The sequence below is a fragment of the Acomys russatus genome, chromosome X, assembly GCF_903995435.1.
Source record: "Acomys russatus chromosome X, mAcoRus1.1, whole genome shotgun sequence".
Taxonomy (NCBI): Eukaryota; Metazoa; Chordata; class Mammalia; order Rodentia; family Muridae; genus Acomys; species Acomys russatus.
In genome coordinates, this window is record NC_067169.1 from 778,094 (window position 1) to 801,234 (window position 23,141).

Genomic DNA, 23,141 nt, shown 5'->3' on the forward strand with positions numbered 1-23,141 from the left:
TTTTTAGTGTGTATGTGAGACTTTGACCTCTCTAGGTTGCAGAGGGAAGGAAAATGATGGTTTTTTTAGTCTACACAGTAGAAAATTATGTTCTTAATAAGCCTTAAGAGCTTTCTAAAGCAGAAAAAACCTTTTATTTTTAAAATGTGAATCGATGTCAGACTGCAAGATTGGAAATCAATTGCGCACAGTAAGCACATACTCAAAAACTGGGGAAAGGTATTATTTTCAGCTCTGTTGCACACTTCCACATTTCCCACCCCACTACTGATTGCCAATTTTTAATTCCTGGAGGTAAGGTGAAAGCTCACTTCATGTCTCTCTTCTCACCCTTCAGGGTCTTCCCCCAAGGCTCAGAGTACATATGTTCATCATACACAAACAAGCAAACAGAGTTAAGAGAGTATGTTTGATAGAACAAACTGTGGGCCTTGGCATCCAACTCTACCTCCTACAAGTAGAACCTTGAGCTGCTCATTAACCTCTGTGAAACTTATACCTGAAGAAACAGAAGTGATAGTAAGATCAGCATCATAGGGTTCTATATTGATTAAATGAGGTAATATACTGAATATTTGCACAGAGTCAAAACATTAACTGTGATTATAAGCTGTCAGAAGATAAGCTTACAGTGTGTTCTAATACTGAGTTTGAACATATTTTGGAATAATTTTTCTTTTTCTTTCTTTCTTTATTTTTTTGTACTTTACCATTTACAAATCTCTCATATACATTCTCTCATTTTACCACACAACAACCCTGTGAGGTAGGCGGCAAATGGTACAGATGAGCAAAGTGAGTCTCCAAGCCAGCAACTGACCTGCCCAGAGTTCTACAGTTAGCAACAAATCCTGTATGGCAGTGTTTGGCCTAAAAATTCAGCACCCAACCTTTACTTGTCCTACCTACTTCATGGGGGTAATAAAGATAAAATGAGTTCAAGGCTCAAAAAAAAAAAAAAATACCCTTGAGGGGAAAGAAGTCCCTATAATGACATACTATAACAATCTGTGACATAATGGCTCATCCCAGCTTGTGTATAAAGCCAGAATTTTATATTATCTCTCTTCTGTGCTCAACTATGGAAGGAAGGAAGGCAAGGTAAGAGTGTAGTCCTGTTGGAAGCTATATAAATTACAATCAAGGTAACTGCAGCACTAAGCAAACTGAAAACAACTGACGGATGTGCAACCAGAACACACTAAAGCGCGCGCACGCACGCGCGCGCGCGCACACACACATACACACACACACACACACACACACACAGACACACACACACACACACACACACACACACACACACACACACACACACACCCCAAGGCAGCATTATCAGATGGGCGTGACTGCATAGAAAGAAAATGTGGTGTCAGAGTTCATGCTGGCACACACAAAGCTATCTAAGGCAAGTGGTGGCAAAGAAGAGTTATTTGTTCCACATTATAAAAAGAGTGGAAGATGCGTGGGAATCAATGCCAAAGCATCATACATCACAGATGTGTGCAGCTGTCTGCAGGAAAGATGCACTGTCAAGAATGAGTGTGCCTACTGTGTTCAAGTCTGAACCAAGGGACAGCTCCATGCTAAACCTCCTAGCTAAAATATAACCAGTACCATCATTCCTAATTGGCTAATAAATAAAACATCATTTTAGTGAAAACGTATGTAGCTCTTTAGCTTTTCTTCATGATCTACTTTGGATTCTCTTGCTTTAAGACCCAAAGAAAGTTATATTGAGTTTTTATCGGTGATTCTATGCATATGTGTTGATAACATATATGATGAATGAGTTTAACATATTAAAAGTTTATAGCATCTTTTCAGGAAAGATTATATACTATACAAGGTATTCAAGTGATACAAAACGAGTTTTCAGTGTCTTTTCAACTGAGAAGAATCCTATTGAGCACGCTTCTCCTCCTGAGGTGGCTCATACTGAGCAAGCTTCACTTTTAGCTTTTATTTTCTTCTTCAGAAGCTTTATATTTCTCCTTCATTTCTGTCAATGCTAGGTGAAGGAGCTCTATTTCTAGGTTTTCCGGGGTAGCAGCTCCTAAGTTATGCTTTAAAAAATCCAGAGCACCAGGCCTCCCCATCCAGGTGGCACTCAGAGGAAGGATAGCAGGCTAGCAAGAAGAGACTTGATACCCTATGAGCATATACAGGGGGAGGAAGTCCCCCTCAGTCACAGTCATAGGGGAGGGGAGTAAGGGGAAAGTGGGAGGGAGGGAGGAATGGGAGGATACAAGGGATGGGATAACCATTGAGATGTAATATGGATAAATTAATTTTTAAAAATGCTTTAAAATGAAAAAAAAATCCAGAGCACTGGTGGCTTTCTCTGATTCTTCATATAAGGCTACCAACACTTTCATCATTGTGTCTAGCACACATTTACTTCTCCAAATGCATCTGGAACTGCTCGTGCTTCTAGTCTGAGGCTTTGTAATGGGCCATAGTGACAGCCATGGAGGCACAGTTGGCACCGGAGACACAGGCTGGAGGGCTCCAAGCCACACTGCTCATGCCTGGAATAATTTCTTGCATTTGTTTGCCTAGTTTTCATATATCTTTTGAGATTCTCTTATATGCAAGGTACTATGCAGGACTCATGATTTTTCAATAAATAAGACATTTGTCTTGTCCTTGAGAGATTATAGCCACTACTTACGTTCTATAGCTATTGGTATTGTCATATAATCAGTAATGTTTTTCAAAACTGGTAAACTTAAAAGTCGCTTTCTCTTTATGACGGATGAGGCTCAGGCTGACTTAAAACAACAATAAAAATAACTACTAGAGTTACAATATGTTCTTCTATTGAGAATTAGATATCACCTCATCCCATCCCTATAGCAGCCACTCATAAATGAATTTTTGGATTTGTTCCAAAAATCTATTGCTACAAAATAATTCTATAACTATATAAAGGAGAGAAATAGGAAAAGAAACTGTAATGGTCTTAAATTGTCAATTTGACACATTCTCCAACCAAGTGGGAAGAGACTCTCAATGAAGGATTATTCCAATCAGGTTAGTCTGTAGGGTGTTCTGTTGATTATATTCATTGAGATGAGAAGACTGTCCTACCATGAGTGGCACCATTCCCTAAGCAGGGGATCTTGAACTCGATAAGAGTAGAGAGAATGAGGAGTTATCACAACAGAAATGAAACCAGAACAGATACTTTCATTAAAAACATCCTTTTTAGCATTGATCTACAGTGGGGCTGGAAGTAGGAATTGGTCAGGCATATGGTTTGGATGCTTCAGGAGATCATACTGTAGAGGAAGAAGGATTCTTGGGAAAGCCAATCCTCCTACACTTCCCAAACCTATATTCTAGCCCCCCCCTTTTTTGCTTTTGTTATCATACCATGTCACTCCTGCTTTAAATCACAATTTGCATATCTCTTAGTTATGTAACCCTACCTGAGTGTTTAAATCTTATTTATAAAAATAACTTACTAGTATCTATTTTAATCATGTATATTATTTATTTTGTAAATTATTATAGGACTGTTCTAATTTAAATTTGTAATAACAAATATTTATGTTTGATAAAATTTTTACAATTTATACCAAGTAAAACCCAGAAACAACCACTATTTGAGTCTCAAAAGAAAGGAAAAGTAATAAAGATGGGCCAAGTTTATTAGCAGAGCACTTGCTTACTACACACAAGGCCCTGGGATTTGACCTCAAGTACTCTAACAGGAAAGGAAGGGACAGAAAGGAAAAGATGAAACTCAGTAGTGGCTTCAATATTTCTGTCTAGAAGGAAGTTAAGCAGAAATCTGTTTGGGAGGCACTCTGAATGTTGCATGTGCACAGCACTTCACGCAGCCAGGAAAACACATAAATGGCATTTCAAAACTTGTCAAAAGCTCCTAGAGTCAGGAAAGCCAGTCCAAAGAACAAGTGATGGGAACAAGGTAGGCAATAATCCAAAGAGTCCCATGTAAATAATCAGTCTTCAACTTTCATGTCAATTCAGTGTCTATTCCTATTCCAAAATGGCTACCCTTTCCTGAAAGCCTAGTCAAAAACAACTGGGTTCCCACGAAGAAAGGTTCAACAAGGGCCTTTCTGTAAGAAAAGAAAGCACAAACAAAACAAACAGGAAAATATAAGGTTATGATGAAAATGGGGATCTGGAATAAAGAAGGTTGAGAAATATGAAAAGAAAAACTAAACCAGACCAAACAAATACATTCATTGGTTTTTGTTTGTTTGTTTGTTTGTTTTTGGTTATGTTGTTGTTGTTGGGTTTTTTTTGTTTGTTTGTTTGTTTGTTTTTTTTTACAATACTAGCATGTAGAACTATCCTGACTCACCTGACAGGAAGTTCAGGGAAAAGAGGGGAGAAACTCTGTGCACATCTGAAAACAAAAATGAGAACAGATAATTAGGCGAATGCAAAGTGGACCTTCATGATGCCAAAAGGCATCAATACTGCACACATCAAGGCTGCATCTTGACAGTGGAGTTACAAAAGAAATAAACAATGCAGGCCTTGCTACCAGGGAGAAGACAAGAACAACCAAGAAGTCAGTTTGCGAGGGGGTGACTCCATCTATGTATGTCTTACCACCCAGTCTAAATCAGCATTAATTGTGTTATCAGTGCGCTGGATGACATATATAATGGTTAATGTTAATTGTCAAGGTGGGGCAAGGATCTGGAATCATCTAAGAGGCAAGCTTCTGAGCACATCCAATACTGAAAAGCTTCTGTAAAGCAGAAGACACTGTCAACAGAACAAAACAACAGAGTGGGAAAAGATCTTCACCATCTGAGAAAGGGCTAATATCCAAAATACATGAAGAACTCAGGAAATTAAACAACACCAAACCAAATAACCCAATTAAGAAATGAGGTACAGGGGCTGGAGAGATGGCTCAGTGGTTAAGAGCGCCGCCTGCTCTTCCAAAGGTCCTGAGTTCAATTCCCAGCAACCACATGGTGGCTCACAACCATCTATAATGTGATTTGATACCCTCTTCTGCAGATACAGCACTCATATACAATAAATAAATTAATTAAAAAAAGAAATGAGGTACATAGTTAAACAGAGAATTCTCAACAGAGGAATACCGAATGGTTGAGAAATTATTTTCTTCATAGGAATTTTAAATACTATTTTGATGCCACTTCACAACTCAAAAATACCATGCCTTCAAAAACCTTATTGACATCTACAATAAAGCACCATTAATTATTCCTGGTAATAGAGTTGATTAATGAACATGAGGCTCATTTTGCTTCTTTGGAACAAATTTTAGGTAGAAAAGTAGGGCAAACAACAGCATTTGTTGTTTTCAGTAGGTGAAAAAAATATGCTAATAATGAGCAAAGCTGGCAAAAAATCAACACTTGTATGTACCACTACTGAGTTGGAGATTTTGATTTTTGAATTGTATATACTTGATTTTTCCAGATTTTATTTTACTCATATATTTTTAGTTTTTAAAAATTAACATAAAATTACACTGCTTCCCCCTTTCCCTTTCCTCCCTCAAACTCTTTCCATGTACTTCACAAAGAACTACAGGCAACTAAGACCTGCTGAGAGAGGGTTAATGAGTCTCTCCCATGGATGAGCTCTTACCTTGTTATCTAATTGTAAGTAGTTAGTGCTGAAAGCATATACATACTAGCAACACTAGATGACTTAGCAGGCTGTATTTAAATATCTATACATCTATACATATGTGTATAATTTATTTTGAAGATATCTTAAAACATAAAATGTACAGAAAATTTAAATTCAGAGGTATAGTGACACCCACACACACATCAAGAAAAACAATGTTATTACAGCCTTATATGAGGTAAGGAAGGAACTCTCACTATGCCAGGAGATGAAGATGTAAACGATGCCACAGCCACATTACCTAATATGATTCAATAATGGCTAAAAGTGCCATTGATTTAGATGTGCTAACATTATAGATACTGCCGGTATATATAAGTCAAGTGACAAAAGCAAGCTCTTGATACACACACACACACACACACACACACACACTCACAGAGAGAGAGAGAGGGAGAGGGAGAGAGAGGAGAGAGGAGAGAGAGAGAGAGAGAGAGAGAGAGAGAGAGAGAGAGAGAGAGATGTTAAGGAACAAGCCAAGCTGTACATGTGTATGTTTGTTTGTGTAATGACCCAGATCAGCTCACATTTTAAAAAATCATAAAAGAAGACCTACTAATTAATCCTTCACAGAGAGGACCATTACATGGAGACTTGGAGGGTGAAATCAACTTTAATTCTATAGAACACATCGATGTCTTTGTGTATTATTTACACAGGGTACACTATTTCATTTAGTGAAAAAAAAAGTGAAAGAGTGAGGACTAAACATAGCCCCTAAAGGAAGATCTAGGGTGGGATAAATGGAGGGAATGCTATCAATTTTTCTTCCCATTGTCACCTCCCCTCCTGCTTTGAGGCACAAAGGCTTCTGATCTCAGAGACAAGAAACCAGTGTCTCTCCCAGAAAATAGGAATTTATTTGAGCAAATTATTGAAAACAATAGAAAAAGATGTGCTGTAAACTTGCCTGGTGGACACTGAGGCCTAAAGTGAACTAAGAAGCTGCCCATCCTTCTCCTGTAGATCTCAACTTACCTTGATGGACAGACACCACACCCTCATAAGCCCTCAACTCCTGGAGCAACTAAACAGGAAGGAGAATCCCACCCACACCAGCACTTCAGTAACAAAACATAGTGGCTGCCAATGTTTGGAGCTCTTACATCATTAAAAAGGAAAGGGCAAGTCACAAAAGAAGCCCTATCAACTTATGTAAGACATGGCACAGAATAGAGAATTTTCTCAGAGAAGAACAGCTAACTCACCAATTGCTAAGATTAACTGAAACCTCCCACAGTTGCAGAGTGCCCCAAACTATGACATCAGGAGGGGATGTGGCCAACTTTCTCAATTTATCAGGCTGACTGAAACCCAGGCGAAAGCCAGTGTAACAAGAAAAAAAAAAGGCAATCAGTCTCTATGAATGTTTTGAGTAGGAGGGACTCTCTCCTTGGGTGTATTTAAGACCCTATTCCAGAGCAGAAGAAAGCTTTCTGGAAGTCTGTCTCCAAAAGTCAGAAGTCTTGCTCTGGGTAGGTGGTCCCTGGTCGTGGATCTTGGGAGTGCTTGGTAACCCAGTGGGTTAAGTGCACAGGTGAAGCAGCCTTAAGCAGCTATTCCACTGCCCTCAGAAGCAATGTGACCCTGGTTAAAGAACAAAGCAAACCAGTGACACACGGCATCCTGAAAGGCCCAGTACTTCTTGAAATGTAATGATTAATTCATGACCCAGACTGAGGACCAGAGATTGGCTCACAATTCCTGATAATGACACTAACATCATGGAAGAAAGGGCCATTAGGAATGGGGCCAGAAATAAGTGAAGAGAACGTTTCCCACACAGGTAGGGGAAATAAATAACATGAATAGTGATGATGATGATGAACATGGGGCGTAGTGGACATGTCCAGGACCAGACCATGCTTTAAGTTGGTCAATATTGTCATTGAAGAATAAACACGAGAGGTTCTAGATCAGAACCTTGTGTTTGCCCTATTTATATTCCAACCTTTCTGTACAAGACCTTGTTTCCACAGACTTTCTTGTTTGGTTCTGCATAGCACCCACTAAAAAGAGATTAAACATGAGTTGGCTTTTCAATTTTCTAAATATAATCCATTCAATAAATATATACCAAATGCCTACGTTCATATTTCAAGGAGGTTTTATCATATCCAAGGCCCCTGGCTAGTGGGATTAGTAATAACAGAATACTACAATTCCTGTGGGTGCCATATGGATTAGCTACAAGCAGAAACAAGAGCATCAAAGAAAGGTCTTCTAAGCCAGAGTAGGAACATGGATCCAGACAAATTACCTCTGAAGGGTAATGATCCAGTTACCTCCCAAAGAATGTACAGCTCGCTCCATGTAAGGACACAGGAGAGATTATTCCAAAGCTTAAACTGAGGCACGGTGCCAAAGGACTTAGAAAGGGAAGAAGAACACCATTTCAAATGGTGGAAGAGATGGAGAGAGCTGCTGGATTTGTCTTCTGAGCCATCTCAGAAGATGACCTCTTAGCCAGTGGGGAAAGCTTGTGAGCTGAGATGAGATGCCCAGCCCTGAAGTGGCTAGTAGTGATATTTTTCTGCAACATGAATAGCATTCTTTTCTCCCTTGTTCTCCCTTTCTCTTTCCCTTCCCATCCTCCTTTGTTCTAATTTTCTCTCTTTTATTTCTCTTTCCTTCCCTATCTTGTAGCTGGCCAAGTGTATTCTAGTAATGAAGTATGGCTGGCTACCTCTGCCCGAGCTAGAGAAGAGGCATAAAAACCATAGGATGAAAGCAACTGAGGGTGCAACTCAGTGATAGAGGCCTTAGTTAGCAGGCCAAGTCCCTGGTACCATGCCCAGCACTAGAAAAAGAAGAGGAAAGGAAAGGACAAGAGAAAGAGAAGGAAAGGGAAGAGAGGTTGGGTGTGTAGTTCAGTTCATAAAGAACTTGTCCAGCATTCAAGAAGCCCTGAGTTTGCTCCCCAGCATCACAGCCTGAAAGACGGCATGATGGTGAATTCCTGTAACCCTCCCATTCAAGAGGTGAAATTAACAGCATCTTTGGCTATATTAACTAGTTTACAGTCAGCCAGTTCTACACAAGACTTTGCCTCAACGCAGGGGGAGAAGGAGAGAAAAAGAAAATAAGTTACAAGGGAAGATGCTCACCTCCAAATGCCTCCCTGACCCCTGATCCTAATGTCCTGGATGAGGCAATTATTGCCTTCCACAACAGGGTAGCACTGACAAGTGCTAAAATCAAAATGATTTCCCAAAAGGTCCTGATTCTCTTTAGTTTATAAGAAATTGTCACCTTATAGGTAAACACATCTGCAATGATTCACTAATAACCATCTCCTAAAACTAGAACCTTACAATTTCATACAAAAGAGACTTGAACTGATTTGTTAAATGCAAGTCCCACAGTAAGTTGCACCCATACAACATTAGCTTCAAATGAACTTTCATTTACATAAAAACATTTCACCAGGAGAACTGACTATAGACAAGTACTTGTAATCAACCCTGATGGTTTGACTGGCACATCCTCATTAGCCACAAGCTTATTTTTCCAGTATGAAACAACGAGCACTTCACTCCATATTTAAACTGTGCTCTGGTGCTTCCTTTTTAGTAATGAGAGAAAACAGGACTGAACAACGCACAGATGAGGACTGAAGAAGCAATTGGACACATGGAATGGAGCCATCAAATAACTGAGAAAATCACACATATAAATGCTTCCTTCATTTACTATATCGTTGTCTGTTTTGATACAAGTTAGAAATGAACAGCAGTTTGTTAAATTTTATATTTCCAAATATATTTGCCATGTGATGTGCGCTAAGCTCTTGCTTGTGCCTTAATTCAATCCTAGGGAGTAAATGATGAGGAAACACTTACTGAGAAAGTTTTATTGTTCCCGCTGGGAATGAGTAAGAAGTTATGTTATCATCTGGCCCTAATTTGACAGATAAAACTGTGGAAGGTAGAACATTGGTAACATTGCATTTAAAGAAATTCAACATGAGAACTTAAAACTCAAACTCAGGATTGCTGTATCTTTGCTGAATTTGTCAGCAAAGGAAATGGGAGTAGCTATCCCTACTGTGATAGACTGCAAAACATCAGCTCTTCACATGTCAGTATGCCTGTGTGACTTTGCAGATCCTCCTGTCAAAAGGTGGAGTCTGTCTGTCCAATCCTTTGGCATGTGCTGACCTTGTCCTTGCTTTGTCCCATGGGTCCATTCCAGTGGGATGCAAACAGAAGCATGGAAACAAGCCCAAACTAGTGTGCCAGATGATGAAAGCCTCATGCTGGGTCACCCCAGTGCTCTAACAGCCAGTTAAGCCCCAGGAACACTCATGCAGCTAACTTTTAGTTGACTGCAGATGCATGAGTGGTTCCAACTGTCACCAACAGAAGGACTGTTCTGCTGAACTCAGCCAAGAGTGCGTGCTCCGAAGCTAAACTGAGAAAATGGCTGTTTCTGGAAACTGTCAAGTTCGAACTTATTATGGTCTGAATATGAAACACACACCTACTCAAATGTGTTAGACTTGATCCCCAGCTGGTGATGATATTTGGGAATGTTGTGGTGCTTTTGGGGACTACCTGGGGGAAATGAGTTATGGAGAAAGGAGGACAGGCTTTGAGTGTTATATCCCGAGTGCACTATGGGGTCCATTCTTTCTACTTCTTGCTCTGCCTAGACGTGAGACCTTTCAGCTGCACATACCCACTACTGCAACGCTACCTACTACCATCCTTTCCCTACCATGATGGGTTGTCATTTCAAATTGTGAGCCAAAATAAATTTCCTCCCTTAAGTTGCTTCTTGCCAAGAATTTGGCCACAAGAATGAGAGATGTAATTAATAGAGGAGTACTTTGTTGTGTATAAAAAGCTAATTTGTACCTCTCCTTTTCCTTTCCTTCTACCTCTTTCTTTCTTTTCTTCTCCATTCACTGTTTCTTTCACCACTTTCCTCCTTTTTTTTTTTTTTTACCTTCTTTTTTGCTTTCTATAAGTACTACAGGGCCAGGACCATTGCCTTTAAGATGGTGGCTTGGGTTGTCTAGTTCAAAGCTAATCTCATTTACTTTGAAAACATTTCCTCAGTGCTATGCTTTGAATATGGTTAACAGGTGTCCCTCAGGCATTATGTCTTGGGAGCTTAATACTCAGTCTGATGATAATAAAAGGTGATGGGGCCTTTAAGAATGGAGAGCCTTAAGTCCTCAGAGGAGATCAAGGTAGTGTTTGGTGGACTCATGATCATTATAAAAGAATAATCACAGCTTTTTTTGCCTTCCTTTGTAATGGCTCCACCTTACACATATCCTTGTGATTGTGATTCTATGTGTTACAAGAGGTTGCAGCCATGAATCCAGTACAAAGACTCAGGTCTTTGATGATAGCAGCAGTAAACAGAATACTAAACTCTGAAATGTTGCAGACATTGTGTGGTGTAAGGGTCCTAAGCATGAAGTGAGGTGAGATGTCTTTAGGAAACAGACTGTAGTGTCAAAGCCAGCAGTCAGCAGGTCATCTAAGGGCATTTTCTGGTGATCACCACCCTAGGAGAATCATTTTCATTGCATCTGTTGAATGTATTCAAGAGCTTTCTTCTACACATCACTCCTAGTCATGGAAGGAGAAATATAATAAGAAAATGAAGTTGCAAGTCAGACACTCAAGGGTTAAGACTGTTCTCTTCCTCATGAGGCAGCCCAGGCTAAGAGAGGAGAAAATATATTTATAGCTATAGGAAAAAACACACTGTGAGTGGTAAAATGCTTACATTTCTATTTGTTTACTAAACCAATAAAAGAAATCAAAAGGATCACCTTGCTTATGACATCAAGCTATTCAGTACAACTCAGAAACCATAAAAAGGTCAGTTCTTCAAATACTTTTATTCCCTTTATCACATTTACAGTCTGTGCTTTATTTCCACTGCAACTTGGATTCCACCCCCCCCCCCAATGATGTTTTCTCAGACGTTTTGAAAGCTTACTTTCCCCTGGTGTCTTGGAGCTTACTATTTGTTTGTGGTCATGACATTAATGTTTAGAAAGGTCAAGTAGATGCCAGGGCTGGATAAGTATATATATATATATTTTCTTTTGATGATACTGTGAATGGGATCTTTTTTCTTCCTCAGGATTCCCTGAATGAATTATTGTCTTTTCCAGAGCAGTGCTTCCCAACCTTCCTAATGCTGTGATCTTTTAATATAGTTCCTCATGTTGTGGTAACCCCCACACATAAAATTATTTTTGTTGCTACTTCATGACTCTAATTTTGCTACTCTTATGAGTCATACTGTAAGTATCTGATATGCAGGATATCTGATAGACAGCCCTGTGAAAGGGTCCTTCAACTCCCAAATGAGTCATGACCCACAGGTTGAGAATCATTTTTCTTTTTTTTTTCTTTTCTTTTTATTAATGGAGAACAAAATGGAAGCATTTATTGAAAACTTGAGTAAATGAATAGTTTATCTATAAGCACATAAAAATATCTTTTGTGCCCCACAGTTCTCCTCCGGGATTTGTCTTCTCTGTCCCCAGGGCTGATGCTCTTCTTCTCTCTCACTAAAGATACAGCACAGGAGAACCACTTTTCTAGATGCATTTATTTCCATAATAATAAAAGTATTAGATAGAGAGGTATTTTCATGGCTTCCATCAGGTAGAAAAAATAGGAGGTAAACTCTCAGGAATATATTTTCAGGACTTGACATCACCATACCATGTTCTGGATGATCATAAGAAGGATCCATTGCTTCAAGCATCTTCCAATACCTTCTCTCCTCTGTCTATTACTCAACACTGTCTACAGAACCTCCCCTTTAAAGGGGAGTTATTTTCCTTCAATAGTTTTGTTTATATTTTGGTTTTCTGAGGCATAGTCTTGTATATACCCAAAACTGGCCTGGAACTCACTATGTAGTCCATGCTGGCATCAATTTCACAATCTTTCTGTCTCAGCCTCCCAAGGACTATGGTTACAGATGTGCAGCACCACATTTGATTTACCTGTTTATAACAATGATGATTTCTTCTAGTTTACAATGATTTGGAGTAGAGAAAACAATTATGTATGCAATACCTTATTGGACTCACTTTTGTTTATAGAGTAGCTGGGAAACAAATTCATAGCCTTGTGTTAGAGACTGGGGCTCCACTGGAGAGCCAGGTAAGTAGGGCCCTAGTGAGGAGCCAAAAAAAGAAAAAAAGAAAAGAAAAGAAAAAAGAAAAAGAAAGCAATGAAAAACTACTATTGAGAAATGCAATACTGCAACTGAGATAAGGATTACAATGAGAAGCATCTACAACTCTTGATAAGGACAGTAGTTTATGACTAAGATGTCATGAAAGGATTGAAAAGTGGATAGAATTAGCTCAAATCAAAGGCAGATAAAAACTATGGTCAGTAGAAGAAGCAGTATGTACAAAGGCACTGTGGTGAAAGGGACTATTGCTCACATAAGGAAGAAAATATAGGCCACAGTGGGTAACACACTCGTGGGCAGTGGGAGAAGAAACTGTAAAAGATGACACTGAAGAGGCAGGAACATCCCAACTCCCATGTAGGGTGGGACTTGATGCCCAAGATAAAGATGGATGCTTTGTTTTCTGGAGTGATAGAGTCACTGAAGGATTTTACACAGTGGGTAATCTGGTCAGATCCTCACTTTGACAGGATCATTCTAGCGATTGCATGGAAAGGATTGGCCGAGGGTAGAGCAGAAATGGAAGTACAGTTTGAGATTTCTGTGCTCATTCTCAAACATTGTCCTGTGAGTATACGTAACTCTGGGGGTATTATCAAGAAAATGGAGACTCAGATGTGGCTATGTACTGTAAATATCTACAATATCACGGGAACCCCAGTTCAGAAAAGTATGAAAATTTAAAATAATTACATATTTAGGTATGCCTTCTGCATCAGTGATCAAAAACCTTTCCTTTAAGGGGTCAGGGAATAAATATTTCCAGTTTTGTGAGCTGTGGTATAACTGATGCAACCTGCCATTGTAGTACATGACCACCACTGTCTGTAAATGAATGGATGTGGCTATGTGCCAATAAAACATGAGCTTCAGAAATGGGTAGATCTCAGGATTTGGCCTATGTGCAATAGCTTTCCCTGCTTTATACCATGGAGGATATTGTGGGACTCTGCTTGATAAAGTTTGAAGCCTGACATCTCCAGATAGCCATTTGCGGTTGGTCTATGATTGTGGACTCCCTCTTCTCAGCTGGGTTCTCACTCCATATGATCCCATAGCTCCAGATCCTGTAAGGAGCGTCAGATAGCCCTCAAGGAAGATAACAGACTGAATGCTTTCCTGATAAGAAAACTGGTTCAGTAAACCTCACCCTATGCTAAGGAAATCCTAGCTTCCTGCAAATGACCTTTAATCGTGCCTAGAAGTTATTTCCTCACTGGTAGAATAATTAAGTACTGAGTTTTTCTTCTTGTGATAGGATCCCAGGTTACTGCATGTAAATAAGGTACTGTGGCACTACGTAGATTAAGTATCCTGGCACCCCTAGCCCCAGCAAATAAGACACATTCACCCACAAACCCCTCCTCACTGCCTAAAGTTTATAATTAAAGGCTGGCTGGTGTGCTTCACTCTCATTGCTCGACCTTCCTCTACCATGACCATGTGAGACTCCATTTATTCCAGGGGAAGAAGTGCTTTCGAAAGAACTAACAAACTAGACTCCACCTTAGGCCTAACACACATGCCTTTAATTCTGAAAAAAGAAAACCACCAGAACAAAGGGACCATCTAGTTGTCAAGGGCAGACAGATGTTCCCAGTTGCTAATTCCACACGTTGTCAAGTCCCTGGTCTCTATCACACACAGCTGTGTCTCCACCTTGTTAAAAATAATGAGTCTACCTTGTACTGACCAGATAAGGCTGCCCCCTCCTTCTTATACATACCCTTCTACTAATGAGTTTTGCTTTAAAAAGACTGTCTTGGTTTCCAATTTGGTTACTGAAACTGCAGCCTTGGCTGCCAGGTATTCTTTTATTTCTATTTTTGCTAAAAAAAAAAAATAAATAAATAAACTTTTTACCCATGGGGTGTCCTTGGTGTCTCATTTGCACTACTCTGGATCCAACATTTTGGGGGCTCAAGTCCAGGATTTGCACTTGCGATCCCCCAGGGAACCCTGCTGAACCCAGGTTTTTGTGGACCCATTGGTAAGCTTTTCTGTTTTTCTTTTTCCTGTTGTCTAGACAATCTGCAATCTGCCCTGCTCCCCAAAGTGGATGCGGTACAGATCCCAAACTGGCCAGCTCCCTGAGCTCAGGAAATAAAGCTTTCGTATTAAGCTTCTGTATCTGAAGTGAGTTTTCTTAGCTTCCACCTTGTACCCAACACCTGTGCATCCACTGGAGCCTGCTCCATTGCCTCCTCTAGCTCAGTGTTGACTACCAATGAACCACCCACCAGGGGCCTGCTTCTCACCAGACCTGCCTGCTGGCTTGTTTTGGACGGCTGCCTGCTTCCTCTGCTGTGTTTAGCACCACAGCTAGATAAAGGGCTGTAACACTTTTGGTATCATCAAGGGCTTGTGGAGCTCCGAAGTCTCTACTGCTGTGTGATACCAGCAACTTCATTCTAAAAAACCTAGACTTTAATACCTTCCCTGGTGAGACTGGGAACCTGGTCTAGCAGCCAGGCCTATGGCAAGAAACTGACCTTGGGACCTCTGATCTCAAGGTCTGTCTGGTCTCCTCCAGAAGCAAGCAGCTCCTGGACAAGCCCTCAGGACATGGAACCCAGGCCACATGCCAGACACTGAATGACAGGATGTAATTATAGTATTGATGGTGGTGGTGACAATGAGTTATCAGGAAGGAGATGGATGGAACTTGGGTCTCGATTGAGGCTGTGATAGTTAATTCCAATTGCCAATGTGATTAAATTAACAAACACCTTAGGGCATCTATGAGGCACAGGTTTCAGTGTGTTCCAGAGATTTTCTAGAGAGAATTAGTTGAGAGGGAAAGGCCCACTCTGGATGTAGGTGTCTTTATCCTTTTGAATGGGATATCAGACTGAATTTTAAAAGAGGGGGGGCAGAGCCGGGCGTGGTGGCACACACCTTTAATTCCAGCACTCGGGAGGCAGAGGCAGGCGGATTGCTGTGAGTTCGAGGCCAGCCTGGTCTACAAAGTGAGTCCAGGATGGCCAAGGCTACACAGAGAAACCTTGTCTCGAAAAAAAAAAGGGGGGGGCAGAGAAAGGCAGCTAATAACTGTCATTCCTCTTTCTCAGCTTCCTGATCTGGAAATGAGCGATATTCCCACCACCACTGTGCTGAGCCAATCTCGCACCATACCTTTCCTGACATAATAGACACTAGCCTCTGAACCACAAGACCACACAACCCTTTCCTCCTTTTTTGTTTCAAGACAAGGTTTCTCTGTGTAGCCTTGGCTGTCCTGGACTCAATTTGTAGACCATGCTGGCCTCGAACTCATGGAGATTCACCTGTCTATGCCTCCCAAGTGCTGGGATTACAGGCATGCAGCACAGTGCCTGGCTCCTTTCCTCCTTTCAATTGCTTTGTGTCAGGTATTTGAACCACAGTAATGATAAAAAGAATTAAGAGATGTTAAAAAATGGCAAGTGCTGCTCACTGCCTAGCCTGCACCTGATCCAAGGGAGGCTCAGAGAAACCTAGTAGTGAGGTCTGGATTAGAGCCCAGTCCACCCAAGTTCCTGCCACAACCCCTGCCCCTCTATCAACCTAATCATCTGCCCCTACAAATCACTGACCCCTCAGTGTCCCAACACCCCGTGGTTTCCAGGTTATTCCATATAGGTTATATGGAATATTACCTCAAAATATCCTTGGCCTTCATAATTACATAATTTCCCAACAGCTAACATCACCTCCCAGGTTTCCCCCCTTTATACCAACCTACAAAAAAAAAAAAACAAAAAAAACAAAAAAACAAAAACAACTCAAAAATAAGGCAAATACCAACAACCCAAAATTAGCACAGTCGGCAAGTCAATACTGAATTTGGCTGGGGCACAGACGGTGGTGGGAACTGGGAGAAGGTAGTACCCTTTGCCTCAGCTCACCCATCCAGGAAACTCTCCCAGCTGTGACCTGGTCATCTCTTTGTTTTACTTTTCTACTTCTCTTCTTCAAGGACATTCTTTCATAAAGCAGCTACACTACCTGTTCCTTTTGCTTACAAGGCATTCAACTGATCTTGTGTGGCTACACTGGAAGTGGAGTTATTTTTAATGCTGGATGGTGTAAGGTTGGGTGGAGAAAGCCAGAACGGGAAGCCTCCGGCAGTGGAAACTCCTCTATCACCAGGGAACTTGGCTGTAGTATCAAGCTCTGGCCTCACACCAAAGCAGGGCCATCCATTTTCTTCTTTTTTTAGTACTATCCTCTTTGACCCACCCAGCACTGAGATTTGTCAGTGTGTTTTGCCAGGAGACCTGGCAAACAGCAACTTGTCAGGTTCAATGGCTCTCATTGACAGCTCAAACGGAGTCCTCTGAAGATTGCAAAACTGGACTCACAAACAGACCATAAAATTCCTACCACCCACAACTGTCTGGACACTGGCTTTGCCTAAATAACCCCCAGCACTGGTGCAGCATGGGTGGCTTCGAAACACTTCCAAAACTGAGGTGTTCCAGCTGGTATGGAGTTTTTTTTCCCCCTTGCAGTAAAAGATTGACTTCCCAGATACTTTGAGAAAACAGGAGACACCTGCATGGATTCAAGTTACTCACCAAGCAAGTCATTCAGCACCATACACACACCAAAGTCTGCATGAACTGTGAGGTGCACTGGGCCTGTCAGTTGCAAGGCTTGTAACTCACTTGAATACACTGCAATGTGAGTAAGGTGGCATTTGTGTGCCTCGGTTGAAGTATAAGCATCACAGCAGTAAGGTCACTCTCTAGCGGTAGCTCATGATAGCCCTGACCCCATACCAGATTATCAAGCCACAGTTTGCAACTCAGTATACGGAATGATAAAAATATTCTATTGATAACCTAGAATTCAAACGATGATGCTGAGATAACAATAATCATAGTTGTCACACATACAGGTTAGTCTCAGGGACAGATGAAAAATGTTACAACAAAATAAAAGTGTAGCATGAGTATGAAATGAAATGTTTCCATTGTCTTCCAGGGTCTCTTTGGAAAATATGGGCTTGAAAATCTGGAGGTCCTGCTCATGGTACAGCATTTGTCTGACATGGGCAAGCTACAGCACTGAGGGGCTTAAAAAGAGTAATTGCAGGATGGGTGGTATACTTTGGTAATCCCAGCACTCAGAAGACCGAGGCAGGAGGAATGCTGTGAGTTCAAGGCCAGCATGCTCCACCTAGGGAGACTGTCTCAAAAAAATTGCCTTCAGAGTTGGGGAGATAGCTCAGCAGTTAAAAGCACTGGATGCTCTTGCAGAGAACCTGGGCACAATTGCCACCCCCCACATGGTGACAGCTCATAGCTGCCTGTAAGTGCAGTTCCAGAGGATCTGACACCCTCTTTAGACATTAACAGGCAGTACACTCACTAATATGGTGTGCATAAAGACAAGTGGGCACATACATATACATAAAAAATAAATGTAAAATGTTTAATAGCCCCTTAAAGCAACACAAAACAAAGCCATAGATCAAAATAGAATTGTCAAGTGACAGCTGGTGGTTCTCAGGAAGGAGTGTTCAATAACTTTATAGATTCTGTGAGTGCCATGAAGTATAAACCACAGACAAACTAGATCTCTGTGGTTATATGTGAAGTAAAGCAAAGCATTTAAAGGCGCATAAGTCTCTGAATTTCAATTTTGACTCTGCCACTTGCTGCCACTAAACCTCAGGCAAATAATTGGGTTTCTCATCTACAAAATGTGCCTCAGTTTCATCATTTACAAAATGGGGATAATATAAGTAGTATCTGTCTCCTGGCTGTTCAGATATATGCATCTATCAGTACACTTGGAACATATACGATAATATAGCAATTATTAGTTTTGTACTTAAGAAGGCATTGACAATATTATTTCTTGTGAAAATAGTTCTGCCTGCATGACATGTAATATACACATACAAACAAAGCCAAGTTATAATATCTCAACATGTCCACTTTAAAAATTCACTTTCCATAAGTGCCCTTAATTATTTAAACAGATTTAAACTGCCTTTAATTATTCTATGAAATAATGCCACATTGTTGTGGCTGTGAGGGGCTGAGGACTGAACCCAGGGCCTCATGCATGCAAAGCATGTGCTCCACCAATCAGCTGTATTCCCCATCCAAAGATGCCCACTTATTGGCAACATTTTAAGGCCTTTTTACATATAATATTACAGAAGAAAGAGAAATGGAGAGATGCAATGGGATTTTTGTGCTGAGTCATAGCAATAATAACTGATACTTAATTTGAACCCATCACAAGTTATAAGAAAAAGTGGTTATTTCTATTTGCTGACTCTTTTCCTCTGCTTCTTTATCCATAAAATAGGGCTCATCACCATCGTTATGTCCTCAAAGCTGGTCAGCATAGGGAGTCAGTCAATAAGGGCAAGTGCTCCTCCCAGCATTGGGGGATAGCCCATAGCTGTCAGCATCATTGCATGCTTAGGTGAACTAACCACACACCCTTCTGACCATTTCACACTCACTTATGGCCTGCAGGTGAAATTGTGCTACTCTAAAAATGACTGTCTGCCATGTTCATGGTCCTTCTGTTCCTTTACCTCCTTGACCAGACCCTTCCCCATGCCCTAGTTTTCTACTCTTACCTTTTTGGTCAAACAGCTAATCTTCGTGCTTGACCCTTAGTGTGAAGGCCCTACTGAAAAGGCTCTTCAACTTTAAAACAACTCAGGTGGTTAAACTAATAAGCCTATCTTTTTTTATGAGAGGAATTTAGAGGCTGAAAAAGAGGTTAATTCTCTCATACTGCTAGGGACCTCAACCCATGTCACCTCCAATCTGAACCTGGTACCAGGGCTCCACCATGGCAAATCATTGCATAGAGAGCAAGTACTCTGTCCTGCTTGGGCTACTTCCCAGTCAAGAAATATGTGTTGAGTAAATACTATGTGTCAGGCACTAAGGTGAGGCACTAGGAACACATTGGTGAACAAAAGAGACACAACTCTGCCTTTTCTGGACAGCCTACACTGGCAAGCATTCAAACAAATCCCAGTGTAAATGGAGACAGCCATGAAGTAAACACATAGAGGCTGGGTTACATTATTAGAGGAGGCCATGATACAGACAGCACATTGCTTATGAGTACAAAGAAAGTTAGCAAACAAAAAGTGGGGCACAAACGATCATTCCTATTAGACACAATTTGGCAGCAGTCAGATTAACATCTTGCCACTGTGCCAGCAAAACTTAGCTCCACACTGGAGAATGTTCCATTTCACTCCATTGTTCTTTTCTATCGCCCTCACTCTAAACTAGGCTAGACTTAGACATGTACATTTTCTCTCAGTAAGTTTTTTTTTTTTTTTTTTACTTCTCATTATGTTCTTTTCCCCATTCATTAAGTTTTTCTCTCACATAAGTCTCTCTCAAGTTTTTCACATTACGTTTTAGGTACAGCTATGTAAGAGAAATTTTTTATCCTATAAAGAATCCAAAATTACAATATGGGTTGAACATCTCTTATCTGGCATGTTTGGGGCTACAAGTGTTTCCATTTTTTGCAGTTATTTTGAATTGAGGATAAGTGCATAAATTTTTACCCATCGAGCATCCACAGACCCCAAGATCTGAAATCTGAAATGCTTCAAACTCTGAAACCCTTCGAACTTTGTGTAGGCACTCAAAAACAAACAGAAACTTCAGACTTGGAAGCCATTTTGGACCTTAGATATTCAGAAGAGAGTGGTTCAGTGCGAAGTGGTGGTGGTTAGTAAGCTGTTGAACTACTTAACAATTAGACTACAAAATGCACTCCCCCTGGAGTAGGGGGCAGGGATGGTGGTAACTACTATCTACTGTCTTACTGTCTATTTGGTATTGTCTCATGGTAAATTTGTTTATTCATTGTTTTTTTCTATCATTTCCAGAATTGTAGTGATAATGACATTATTACTGAAAGCAACCAAGAATGAATCTTACAAGCAAAACAGAGTTTCTCCCCTATGCACATAACAGCACAATGAAGGTAGAGTAGGAAGAGATCAAGAGCTTAGTAAAATATGTGTGTGAATCAGAGCGCATGAACTAGAAATATAAAGTGGAGATGTGGCAGGAGAGCTAGCTCAGTAAGTCAAAGAGCACTTGTTACTCTTACAAAGGACCCAGGTTTGGTTCCTAGCACCTACCTGGTCTATAACTCCAGTTCTAATGGATCCAACCCCTCTCCTGACCTCCATGGTCATGGTATGCATATGATAAATAGACAAACATTCCTATAGACATACATTCAAGAAAAAAACTCATAAAAACAAAATAAAAACCAAATTAAAAAAAAAGAAATATAACCCAGGGAAGTGGTTAAGAGTGTTGAGTAGGGGTGGTGCAGCAAACACATGAAGAATTCTGGTGATAAAATAACATCTGAGCCAAGAGCAGTGTGTTAATGGTGTGCCAGGAAACATGCGGGGACAGATGGTTCTAGCAAAGACTCTCCAAAGTAGAAGAGGGATCCTCAATGGCCTGTGGCTGACACAAGTGTAATCACCTTAGTAATCAGATTTGATTCCATGGAACCCATGAACAGGCCAAAAGAAAACTAAGTGATGGGCTAACATGATGATGATTAAAAAAGACCAGTCAGGTCTTGGCTTCATTTGTGCTAATGCACTCAGTGTCTGCAATGAGCCTAGTCAGGCTATTCCTATAACCAAATGTGCACACTACCGTGAAAATTAGCCCTGGTACCTAATGTGGCAAATTCAGACAGAAATCGGGGCTGTCTTGATAAAATCAGGTTATATCACCATCCTATCCTGCAAGTGTACTATTATAGACAAAGACACTGCTTTGTAGACAAAGAGACAGAGAAAGGTCCAGAGAGGTTAGGTAACTTGCCTTAGATCAGAGTTGGAAGTGGCAGAGTGTGTGCTTAAACTTGATTATCACAGCTTCAGAGTCCATACTCTTGATATCTTACACAGTACTGCCTTTCTATGTTCCTATAGGCTAAGGATATGCTTGGGGTAAAATTTGGGCTATATTTATCCTTGGAGTAGGAGCTGGAGCTGGAAAAAGTAACAACTTTTGGAATTAAATACTACAACATCAGTAACCCTGGGCAAGTGCATTAACCTAGACAAAGCCTCAGTTCCATCACCTGGGAGACAAAGTTACTAAGACCTGCCTCACAACATTTCCACAGTTGGTGCTTGGGACCATGCCTTGGAAACTAAACAGCACAGTACAGGTAATGGTTCCTTACAGTTACCTAATGTAAGACAAGGCATTCTCCTGCAAAAGGAATCAATAATATTTCCCATCAAAAGCCCAACAGCTCCCCAGGTCATAGTTTGGCAACCTTTGGCCTCTCCCCACTCACTGTATTTTTTTTCCTGATCTGTTTTCCTGATCAGACAGAACATCTTCTCCTCCAACACACTGTATACATCACTGGCCTACTGCCATCTTCTTCCACATTAAGCATAGCTCTGCCTGCCTAGCTCACTGTTGAGGTCCGCCTACTTGAGACTGACTGTCAAGGGTGGCTGACATACAGTAAGAGCTTCATCAAGGGGTAAAAAGAATACAGGCAGGAGTGGGTCAAGAAACTAAAGAGAACTGGGGGTCTTCTTGGGAGAGGAAAGCAAAATTAAGCCAAGCCAAGAATAAGAATAAGGATAAAGATAAAGATGAGGATGAGGACGAGGATGCGATGAGGAGGAGGAGGAGGCATCATGATACAAAATCTGAAAGGAGAGGACCACTGCTGTAAATAAGTATGCAATCAGTTTTGTCATTCCTTGTAAGATAAAGGAGAAAGAAGGATTATTTCCAAGCCCAGTTTTGTGGGTTGTGAGCATATGGAAGAACTAAAACTTTGAAAATATCCAAAGTAACCAGTTAAATGCTAAATGAATCATTGGCTTCATTCAGTTTTCATTAAGAGAAGTATTTGAGGTGGTGGTGGTGGTAGTAGTAGGATGTGTGTGTGTGTGTGTGTGTGTGTGTGTGTGTGTGTGTGTATGCATGTGTGCATGTGTGTGTTAAAATCTAGGATTCCCCAAGTGGGAGAATACAAAGCCAGTATAGCTGCAACAACCTAAAGGGGGCTAGAATTCTACAAATGTTTTGCCTAGCAAATACTGACCAAGCACCGACCCAGCATCCACAGGACCCTAAACAGCAAAATCCACATCAGCAGATCAGCCAGATGCTTGATGGAGATTTCCTGATCTAATTACCTATGTTGACTATCTACAAGCAGCAAATTCCAGCAACAATGGCCACAAGATGACATAGTTCAGTTACCACTGTGATGCCAGCAGGGAAAGAATTACCAAAGCAAATACTATAATTGAT

General features: G+C 40.7%; 1 protein-coding gene and 1 pseudogene across 1 annotated transcript in view; both read right to left on the reverse strand.

Annotated features, from left to right (window-relative positions):
- Adgrg2 (adhesion G protein-coupled receptor G2) overlaps nt 1-23,141 on the reverse strand; it is a 123,998-nt gene that overhangs the window by 80,922 nt on the left and 19,935 nt on the right. The window lies entirely within an intron of this gene.
- Nucleotides 1,903-2,460, reverse strand: LOC127185182 (c-Myc-binding protein-like; annotated as a pseudogene).